The 8,716-nt window shown below is 39.7% G+C and overlaps 1 non-coding gene across 1 annotated transcript; it reads right to left on the bottom strand.

Moving 5' to 3' along the window:
- Positions 1-7,318: 7,318 nt before the first annotated feature.
- Positions 7,319-7,390, bottom strand: TRNAQ-UUG. The gene has a single exon. It is a non-coding gene; the product is annotated as a tRNA-Gln (tRNA).
- Positions 7,391-8,716: the final 1,326 nt, after the last annotated feature.

Genomic DNA, 8,716 nt, shown 5'->3' with positions numbered 1-8,716 from the left:
GCTAAACACTCTGTTCATGAGATCCATGAATGCTGTAGGGGCATTGGTTAACCCGAACGGCATCACAAGAAACTCATAATGCCCATATCTGGTCCTGAAGGCTGTCTTCGGTACATCCTCTTCTCTTATCCTTAGCTGATGGTACCCCGATCTCAGATCTATCTTGGAGAAACAACCTGCTCCGGCTAGCTGGTCGAATAGATCGTCGATCCTCGACAACGGGTACTTATTCTTGGTAGTGACCTTGTTCAACTGCCTGTAGTCGATACAAAGTCTAAGGGATCCATCCTTCTTTTTCACAAATAGCACTGGAGCACCCCAAGGTGAGGTACTCGGTCGGATGAAACCCCTATCTACCAGCTTTTGCAACTGCTCTTTTAACTCTTTCAATTCTGCTGGTGCCATCCTGTAGGGAGGGATAAAGATCGGTCTAGTTCCAGGCATCAATTCAATTTCAAACTCTATCTCCCTAGCAGGTGGTAAACTTGGCAGCTCGTCTGGGAAAACATCTAAGAACTCTCTGACCACTGGCACTGAGGCTGGCTCCCTGACCTGACTATCTAGCTCTCTCACATGAGCTAGAAAACCCTGACAACCTCTCCTGAGCAGCCTACGAGCCTGTAGGGCTGATATAAAACCTCTAGGTGTACTCCCCCTGTCTCCTCTGAAGACAACCTCTGACCCATCCTGGCATCTGAACCTGACTACCTTGTCTTTGCAATCCAAGGTAGCACCATGGGTAGATAGCCAATCCATCCCTAGAATGACGTCAAAATCTGTCAAATCTAGAACCACAAGGTCAGAAGACAGACATCTTCCCTCCACAAAAACTGGACTACACTGGCAGACTAACTCTGCCACTGACGGGTCACACTTGGGTCCACTGACCCATAGGGGACACTCTAATCCAGAGACCATCAATCCCAACCTCTCGACGGCCCTCGGAGCAATGAAAGAATGAGATGCACCCGGGTCCATTAAAGCATACACATCAGAACACCCAATGATGAGATTACCTGACACCACGGTGTTGGATGTGTTAGCCTCCTACTGAGTCATGGTGAAGATCCTGGCTGGAGCTGATGGACCTTCACCTCGGGAACCAGAAGAAGAGGCTGTCCCTCTCCCTCTAAGCTGTCTGCTGGGGCTGGCCCATAAAAGGTGCTCTAGGACACTCCCGAGCCATGTGTCCCTCCTGTCCACATCTGAAGCATGCATTAGTCCCAGCCCGACACACTCCCTTGTGTGGCTTCCCACACCTTAGGCATTCTGTACCATCTGAGCCTGAGCTCGAGCCACCGCCTAATCCCAGACCGGATTTCAACTTACTCCATAACTTGTTCTTCTTCGGCTTCTTGGTGGTGTTACTCCACTTCTTGCTACTTGAGCTCTGAGAAGGGGGACCTAGCCCTCCTCTGACTGGGGTCTTAACCCCTGAAGACTGGGTCACCGACTGCTTCACTGACCCCTCAATTATAGCACTAGCCTCCATCCTTCGAGCCATATCCACTACAGTGTGGAAGCTTTCCCTCTCAACTGACTGAATCAATGAGGAGTACCTAGAATGCAGTTTCATGACGTATCTCTTGGCTTTCTGCGCATCTGTATCTAGAGCTTACCCTGCAAAAGGCAATAGCTCCAAGAATTTATCCGTGTACTCCTATACACCCATGTGTTCTGTCTGCCTCAACTGCTCAAATTCAATCATCTTTAGTTCTCTGGAACTGTCTGGAAAAGCCCATCCAGCAAACTCGTTAGCAAATTCCTCCCATGACATGCTGTCTAGTCTTGGGTCCACATAACACTTGAACCATTCCCGTGCCTTCTTGCACTTTAAAGTGAACCCTGCCATCTGAATGGCCCTACTGTCATCTGCCCCTAGCTCATCTGGTATCATCTTTACTATCCTCAGGTACTCAAAGGGATCATCCCCTGATTTGTATTTGGGAGCATCCAGCTTGAGGTAATCTATCATTTTCACCTTGCTCCCACCGGCTGAGCTAGGTCTAAAAGGTTGAGCAACTAGGTTTGCTGGTTCTGTAGGTAGTGGAGGTGGGGGTGCAGCATTCCCCGAAGTGGGGTTTGCTGGGTTAGGATAGAAGGGTGAGGGTGGATAAGTTGGATACTGTGGGTAAGGTGGATAGAAAGGTGGATAAGGCATGTAGGTAGGGTAGGGATTAAAGTTGGAGTAATCCGATGTGCCCCCTATCGGATACCCTGAACCCTGTGGGAAGGGCGGATAATGGGGTGGAAAACCATACTCCGAGGCCTGAGCGCCTCCCTGAGACTCCCCTGTCCCTTCTTCCGACATACTGACATCCAGATTCCCATCCCTCTTCTGATCCTCTTCCATAACCTCCCTCACATCTGAAGAACTTCCTCCTCTATCTGTTCCCCTTCTGCTAGCATCAAAAGACCTTCTAGGGTCCCTTGACACTCTTTCTCTGCTTGATCTACATGACATTGCCCTAGGCAATGCAGGAGGACGGGCATCAGTGCCCTCATCCTGGGGTGGTACTCCAGTCAATCGTGCAGATCGACGAGTTCCTCTCATCCTATTTTCTGAAAAACAGCACATAACACATAGAACATCAGCATCATATGGTTCATGTGGAAACACATGAACCTGCATCACATACATAGCATACATATCATAGCAGTAATGCACATGCATATTATCATGGCATTTCACATCATCATACAAGACAGGACTCAACATTCTATCCTAGTGGACATGATCTTTCCTATTGTGCTTGACCTCCTAGAACATCTATGAGCCCGACACTCTAGGTCCGACCATATGAACCTAGGGCTCTGATACCACTCTGTAACGACCCGGAAACCGGACTGCTACCGGCACTAGGATCCAGATCGGCTTAAGGCCGCTGGGACCTGTAGCAAGCCAAACATTCATCCTGAATACCTGTTTAATCCCATACATGATCAACACATACATAAAAATTTGAACTTTTTCTTTTTTCATTCATAAACCAAACTCAACCTGTGCATGCACTATACATAGACATTAACATTAAACCCGCCTTGGCGTCCTCATCAATGCTCCAATGGGGTGACATAATCATGCATTAAGTTTGGTTAACATAAACATCCATAACATCTGAGATCATGTAATAGAAAGGGATTACTAACATACTATGGTCAATCACACTTCTAAACCTCAATATCATCATTACATTACATAACTCAACATTACATTACAATATCTATCATGTCCAGTACGAGCTATTACAAGACTTAAGACTTTACTCTATCCGACCTCCTGCTCTATCCTGTACCTGCAAACCTGGGGGTTAAGGGAGAGGGGTGAGCTACAAGAGCCCAGTGAGCAGAATAATAAAAACATCATATTAAAATTTCATGCTTTCATGGAATGCGTCACATCACAAACATATCACATCAAGGATGAACTTGTCACCAATAGTCCTCCACATATCCAATAGTGTCAGAACGTAGAATGGGTCCTGGTCTTTCTCTTACATAGTGCCAGCGAACGTAGAATGGGTCCCACTGGTCTCACATTCCATACCGTACATATCATATATTCATATCATAGGTCGAGGACTATGGATCATTCAACATTCATCCACATCAACAATATAAGAATGCAATGCAACATCTTCGTGAATACTAATGCAAGCACCCTAACATAACACATGGTATCCATGATGCGTGAATCATGCTGAAATATTCATTATTTACTTTAAAACATAAAGAGTTATTCCACTCACCTCTGGCTAGCTCTAACCAGACACTGGAGTAGCTGACTCACTGCTGGGGTCCTCGGTTCCTCGGGTCCGAACCTACGCAGGTGGACTCAAATGAGGGACCAAACATACATGAACATACTCTAAACTACTCCCCAAAAACCCCTTTAAAACACCTTAAAACAAACATAGAAATCATGCAAAAGAAGGCTGGACAGGGCACTTTTGGCGGCAGGTTCGGCGGCCGAAAGTCCCTCTAGAGCCGAAAGTCAGGCAGGTTCGGCGGCACCTTCGGCGGCTGAAACTCCTAGACAGAGACGAAACTCATGCATGTTCGGCGGCACTTTCGGCGGCCGAAACTGCCCTCCAGAGACGAAAGTCCTCTTTCGGGGGCAGGCTTCAGCAGCCGAAGGCTGCCTCCACAAGCGGGTTTGGCGGCCAAAAGTTCCTTCGGCGGCCGAACCTGAGTTTCTCCAAAGTGGCAGAAACTCAGCTCCAACATGCACCAACGCCTCCCAAACCTTTCAAACATGCATAAACCTATTCTACAACACTCCCAATCATACACAAACAAGCATACAAGTCAATATGGGTCTCAAACTATACTAAACCCCAACTACAACACATCAAATAAGCATATATAACCCATATTGAACCCATAAACTCCATCTCAACCTATACATGCATTTTTACCCCATGAACTTGCATAAAACTTGCTTAAAACACATTATAAGCTAGAGATCGACTCTTACCTCTTGAAGATCGAGAGTAAAGGCGATCTAACTTGGAGTTGGGAGAGATTTAACTCCTTGGGTCTCCAAGCTCAAAAACTTGCTCTTTTGCTCAAATACCTTCAAATCGACATAAAACTTGTTAAAACATGAAAGATCGGAAGGAAAAACATTGCAAACAACCTTAGGAGAGCATGAACTCACCGTGGCCGAAAATGGGGAGAAAACCTCGCCCGTTTCGGCCATGGAGCTCTTATATAGGGGCTGCCAGACCACCTTTCGGCAGCCGAACGTGCCCCCACATCTCATGCATGTTCGGCGGCCGAACATGAGGTTCGGCGGCCGAACATGAGGTTCGGCGGCCGAACCTTTGAAACTTTCGGAAGCCTAACTTGCCCTCCAAAACCATCCAATGTTCGGCGGCCGAACCTGGAAATGTCTCCTTGGTCTTTTTCATTTAAAACTCATTTTCCTTTTTACTTAATATAATTAAATACATGGAAACATTTTATGAAAACATGATTTTACCCTTCTAGAGGTCTCCGACATCTGAATTCCACCGGACGGTAGGAATTCCGATATCGGAGTCTAGCCGGGTATTACAAGAAAGGCAACTGTGAACTTCACCAAGTGGCCAGAAATGACAATAAAAAAGCTGATCAGTTGGCAAAAATGGCAGCAACAGGCGAGCAACACATGACTAGGTCATTCTAATTTGAAGTACTACATACTCCGAGGATTGATGAAGAGGAGACTTTGCCAATTGAGGAAAGGGAATCATAGAAGACTCCGGTGTACAGGTTCTTAACGGAGGACGAGTTGCCGACAGACAAAGTATCAGCCAAATAGGTAATAAAAAGATATTCTAGCTATGTATTAATAAATGGTTGGTTGTACAGGAGATCGTCAACTCAACTGTGGTTACGATACATAACAAAGAATGATGGTCAAAGTATCCTCGAAGATATCCAAGAAGGAGATTGTGAAAACTATGAAGGAGCTTGGAGGATCGTCCGAAAAACATTAAGACAAGGATATTATTGGCCAACAGTGATGCAAGATCAAAGAAGCTCGTCCAAAAGTATCAATGGTGTCAAGTACATGCAAGCATTCCTCGAACCCCAGGTGGAATGCAAGCAGCAATCAAAAGCTCCTAGCCTTTTTTTTAGTGGGCTAGATATCCTTGGTCTATTTTCAAAAACAATCGGGTCAAAGAAATTTGTGATCATGGCGGTTGACCATTTCAGTAAGTGGGTGGAGGCAACACAATATGACATCTCTTTCATCAGCAAAAATATTTTCACCCATTTTGGAATCTCCAAAGTAGTTATCACTAACAATGGGACCTAGTTTTCAAGTTCCAAATTTAAGGACTTTTACAGGAAATGTGATGTAGACCTATAATTCAGCTCAGCATACCATCCTCAAACCAACTGTATGACCGAAGTTATAAACAGAACAATCCCTCAAAGTTTGAAAAAAGGCTTGAAAAAGCCAAAAGCAGCTAGCCTGAGGAGTTGCCTCATATTCTTTGGGCATACAGAACAACTCCAAGAGTAGCCACAGGGGAAATCCCTTTCTCACTGGTGTATGGGGCCAAAGCAGTAATCCCTGTAGAGGTCTAAGTAAGTAGCTTCAGGACTCAGCATTCCGAGTCCTCTGGACCCCGAGGAAATACAATTCAACCTTGACCAAGCCAAGTTTTTACAAGAGAAAGCTTCAATTAGAATGGATGTCTATAGGAACAAAATATCTTAGATGTTCAATAGTCGGGTTAAATCTCGAGTCTTTAATATAGGAAACTTAGTTCTTAAAAGGACTGATATAACAAGTAGTATTGTCGAGTTTGGTAAGTTAGGTGAAAACTGAAAAACATTATTAGGGTCTCGAAGGTTATTCACACTGGGGCTTATAAGCTGGCCAAATTAGATGGCCGAGTAATTCCCCATTCCTGAAATATCTTAATTTATGCAAGTCTTATCAATAATATTAATGATATTTTTTTTATGTGTTATGCTTTATTCAGTTATGAGAAATGATGGTTTGCCAAAATAAGTAGGAGCCGACGATTAAGCATTTTTCAGGGATAAGCCACAAGGCAAGTAATTGCCAAGCATTTAACCGCGTGTTAATCCCATTAATAAATTTTTAAAGGCATTTTATGCCAAAACCATTAGGTAGATAATCTTCAGGCACTTGACTAGGTGTTAGTCCCATTAATAAATTTTCTACATTTTATGTCAACGCCACAAGGCGGGTAACCGCCAGACACTTGATCGAATGTTAGTCCGATAGGAATTTTGTTTTCCAAATTTTTGTATTGAATTTTTCATTAAATTTAATATGATTTTCATACATTATTTATTTTTTCTAAACTTTTTAAATTATAAATAAATTTTTTAAATTAGATTTTTGTATTCTTTTATTAAATTGCCCAATTATAAATTAAATAAAGAAATTTGTTTGTATTGCTCATAGCATAATTAATTTATTAGTTTTTTAATTACAAAATTAAATAGATGACTTTTAAAATATAAAAAGTAATTTATAGATTTTTTTAAACAATTAGAACTAAAATTAAAATAAACCAAAAATAATTTGACCCAAATCATTTTTTTTTTTTTTGTTTTTTTGTAATATTCATTATATTCAACTAGAATATGGAATATATAATTCATAGTCATAGACGGCAGCACAAATAAATCATAATTGGGAAAAAAGAGAATGGTTTATTTTTTGCATTACATTTTCAGAAAAATAAACCAAGGACCATAATATTAAAATCATTATTTAACGATTAAACAAGTTCAAGAATTAAGGTTTAAAAAAAATAATTAAATTAAATTTTGTCAAGGAAAATTAAGGTCCCACCGGGAGTCGAACCCAGGTCGCTGGATTCAAAGTCCAGAGTGCTAACCACTACACCATGGAACCCTGTGACTTATTGTTGACTAATTATTTAAAAGATTGTAAAATGGAAATCAGTTCAATTCTTTTGAAATTAACATAGCCTATTTGATAAATAATATAATTTTAGAACTTCTATTGCACATTATTATATTCAATAGGTATCATTTTTACTAATTTAATGTTTTTACATTTTATTAAAAATTACCATAAAGTTACTCTCTCTCTCTCTATATATATATAATTCTAACATTTGTTTTAAGAAAATATAATAGAAATGAATCAAATGTAAAAATTGGTTGTAAATTAAATAAGTAAAAGTCCATTTAGAGAAAAATAAAATTAGAAATGGGAAATATATCTTTACCTTGTTATTGAAATTTAGTGGTATCCAAATTAAGTTAATATTTTTTTTATCTATATTTGTAATTATTAAGGTAATAAAAATTGGCAAGTATTATCAAATTTACTTTTATTGTTAAAATTAAATGATGAGAGATTGAAGTGTTATTGTCAATTAGGAAAATGAAAAAGGGCTAATAGCACAAAAATAATTTAAATTTCTTCGACCTTTTATAATTAAATTCATAATATAAAATATCTGTCCAATCTTAAATGTCACCTAATTTTTTTTATTATCAAGGAAATAAATCACATGCTACATCATAATTAAATCATAATTAAATCTTAATTTGAATTTAATTTTTTTTAAAATTTATAATTTAATTCTTAAGTATTATCATTTTCTATAATTTTAAAAATATTTTTAAAAGTACATTAAACATTCCTATCTTTTATTTTTACGAGCGTATAAATACTTCTATCCACTTTCATTTAATTTTATTATTAAAAAATTGTGAAAGGATCGAAGTGTCTTTATTATTTAATTTCATTAATTTTTCCTTTTCTTTTTTTTTTTTTTTTTAGCCTTTTTCTCTTCAAACTTCATAACTCCTATATTTTTTCTTGAACCAAAGACAATTAAAGAATTACCATGTGAGAGAAATTTTTCACAAATATGGGATTTTATTAATTATTTTGTGCATTTCTGATAATCTTTATTTTTCCTTTGTATTCCTATTTGTTTATCCCCAATATAGACTCAATATAAATAATAGAAGAAATCAATTAATATTCTAGTCCTTTTCAATATGCCCATCTTATGTCAATAACTCTCTCTCTCTCTCTCCCCCTGCCAAAGCCTTATTCTTCTTTGGTTTTCTATTTTCAAGCACTCCTCTCAACATTAAACCAAAGCAAAGAAACCTAATCCATCCCCACGGTTTTATTTTTAAACCAAGAAACTACTCTAACACAAACATGGAAGAAGAAAAACAGCCTTTCCATCAACAT

The sequence above is a fragment of the Manihot esculenta genome, chromosome 17, assembly GCF_001659605.2.
Source record: "Manihot esculenta cultivar AM560-2 chromosome 17, M.esculenta_v8, whole genome shotgun sequence".
NCBI classification, from domain to species: domain Eukaryota; kingdom Viridiplantae; phylum Streptophyta; class Magnoliopsida; order Malpighiales; family Euphorbiaceae; genus Manihot; species Manihot esculenta.
The sequence above is the reverse complement of the archived record's forward strand: the minus strand, read 5'-3'. Positions and strand labels throughout refer to the sequence as shown.